The following is a 3,094-nucleotide window of genomic DNA, read 5'->3' as shown; positions in this document are numbered from 1 at the left end:
GTTGGCACTGTTCCAATTACAGAGTGTAAGTGTGTCCTGGCAAAGTTTTCATGTCTTTGTCTCTGTGTCTTTAGCTCTATTTTTAATTCTGTGCATGCACAAATTAGACAAAAACAAGCAGCACAGGCTTCTACTTGAGTCTTTTTCAGGTTCAATGAGCTCAAACGGCCCCACTAGTTTGTGTTGTATCTGCAAGAGGCTGACGAGGACCGGCCGGTATGTTTGATTCTATCAAGGCCGTATGTGTAAAATCATGTGGACTAATTACAGATATATCTACATGCTGTTTGTGTAAAATCGGGTGGTCTCCAGCTGCAGGTTGAGCTCGTCCTGGATGAGATCTTCAGTCTCTATTGTTAAGACAGCAGCACACAGCTAGAACCTTTTTTTTCAAGAGTAGTTTTCAATGTTTTGGAATGAATGTCAAACTCTTGCTTAAATGTAATTTTCCCATTACTTGTTTACCCATCATGCTTTGTGGAACAGACTCAATGCTTTATTTTTTTATTTCATATGAATACTAGTTTACTAGAGGAGTAACTTAGTGTTGAAGTAATGCAGTAAAGCAGGAAGTGTTTAGTTTCTATTTTTATTGTGTCTCCACAACATTGTGGGTTAGTAAATCTACTGAAATGCCGAAATAACAGGGGGGGTGATGTGTGAGAGGAGAAAGCAGAGCAATGGTGGTCTGGATGTCTTTGCTCAGCACAAACTAGGACATAAGGCATAAATGAATTGATGGGGGGGGGGGGTCATGTCTTATTTCTGTATAACTTTAAAGGGTCATTGAAAATGAATTGTTGGCAAAGAGGGGGGGGTTATGGGGGTCAGGTCTGTTTTGACAAAGCATCCCAAAACTCCTCCGGTGACCCATTATATAAATAACAACCCCTAAATACCTTTGGGGGGGGGGGGGGGGGGATGTTAGGCTTTTTTACTTTGTGAAGTGAATCCTTGATTCAATATTTATTCAGCAAAACACTCACCTTTCCCACGAAGTGCTTCGCATCTTAATGCTACAGCTATTATAAACAACAGAATTTAATTTCCCTCTCCGGGAACCATCACCTTATCGTGGTGGAGAGGTTTGTGTGTCCCTATGAACCTGAGGGCTGTGTTTTCTGGAGCTTTGTGCTCCTGGTAGGGTCTAGCATGGCAAAGTGGTCTCAGGGGAGGGGCCAGACAAAGAATGATTCAAACATCCTATGGAAAAGCGAGGAAGAGATTGAGGGGCCCTGACTGCAGGAAGCCTGGGGCCCCCGTCTGGAGCCAGTCCCAGACGGCGCACTCGTCAGCGAGCGCCTGGGGGCCGGGCTTGCCACGGAGCCCGGTAGGGCACATCCTGAAAAAGCTACGTGGCTCCTCTCTCTCCATCCCATGGGCCCACCACCTGTGGGAGGAACCGCTGGGGTCTAGTGCGCTGTCATACGGGTGGCAGCAAAAGTCAGGGGCTTTCGACAGACCAGACCTGGGCGGCAGAGGCTGGCTGTTGGATGGGGGAGGACAGACCTGGCAAGCCCAAATGGGTAGTGCGAGTAAATTGGGAACGTCTGGAGGAGGCCCCTGTCCGACAGAGGCTGGGGGCATTGAACATGAGTGGACAATGTTCAAAGTTTCCATTGCTGAAGCTGCGGCGGAGAGCTGTGGTCTTAGGGTCTTAGGTGCCTCAAGGGGCGGTAACCCACGAACACCCTGGTGGACACTGGTGGTCAGGGAAGCCGTCCGACTGACGAAGGAGTCTTTCCGGGATATGTTATCCTGGAGGACTCCGAAAGCAGCTGCAAGGTACCGACGGGCCCGAAGCGCTGCAGCCTCTGCCGGTACAGAGGCAAAGCAGCGGGTGTGGGAGAAGTTCGGAGAAGACCCGGAGAAGGACTTTCGGTCGGCACCAAGGTGCTTCTGGAAAACCGTTCGCCACCTCAAGAGGGGGAAGCAGGGAATCATAGCACATTCAGTGAAGGAGTTTAAATACCTTGGGGTCTTGTTTGCAAGTGAGGGGACTATAGAGCGTGACATTGGCCGGAGAACCGGAGCTGCTAGTGCGGTATTACATTCCAGTTATCGCACCGTTGTGACGAAAAGAAAGCTGAGCCAGAAGGCAAAGCTCTTGATCTACCAGTCAGAGTAGAGCCGCTCCTCCTTTGCATTGAAAGAAGCCAGTTGAGGTGGTTCGGGAATCTGGTAAGGATGCCTCCAGGGGGTCCCTTGGGAGGTGGTCCAGGCACGTCCAGCTGGGAGGAGGCCCTGGGGAAGACCCAGGACTAGGTGTAGAGATTATATCTCCAACCTCGCCTGAGAACACCTTGGGATCCCCCAGTCAGAACTGGTTGGCTCGGGAAAGGGAAGTTTGGGGTCCCCTACCGGAGCTGCTGCCCCCGTGAACCGATACCGGATAAGCAGATGAAGATGGATGGATGGATAACTTCTGTTCTGTATGCATGTTAATGTATAACCTGACCTAGCTCCGGCGAGTCATTCCCGGAGTCCTTATGTTCTTTTTTGCCCAGCATGTTCCCTCGGATCAGGGGGGCGCCAGAAATCAGGGTAGCAGCTGTCACCATGGTCCCGCTACACGTCCTGTGATGCCATGTTACATCCTGCTACGCTCTGCGATGCCCAGCTACGCCCAGCTACGTCCTGCTGTGCCTTGTAACACTGCACAGTGCCCTGCTATGCTACAAATAACTACTACAAACAAACTACTATTCATTTGATTTATTTTTTGCGACTGTTACTGCAACCCTTCATTCTAATCCCAACTGGTTGTCAGACACCGCCTACTAAGAGCCTGGGTCTGGGCCTGGGTCTGGGTCTGGGTCTGACCGAGGTTTCTGCCTAAAAGGACGTTTTTCCTCGCCAGTGTCACCCTGTTGCTGCTCTGGAGGAAACTACTAGAACTGTTGGGTCTTTGTAAATTCTGGAGTGTGGTCTAGACCTAATCTATCTGTAAAGTGTCTTGAGATAACTCTTGTTATGAATTGATTATGACTATATGACTATAAATAAAATTGAATTAAATTGAAATAATGTTTGTGTTGTAGAAGCTGGAGCAGGCTGTTCTTATCAGTAACGAGGTCGTGTTTATTAATGTTTG

The sequence above is a fragment of the Etheostoma cragini genome, chromosome 11 (assembly GCF_013103735.1).
Source record: "Etheostoma cragini isolate CJK2018 chromosome 11, CSU_Ecrag_1.0, whole genome shotgun sequence".
In the NCBI taxonomy this organism is placed as follows: Eukaryota; Metazoa; Chordata; class Actinopteri; order Perciformes; family Percidae; genus Etheostoma; species Etheostoma cragini.
Note: the sequence above shows the minus strand (reverse complement) of the source record.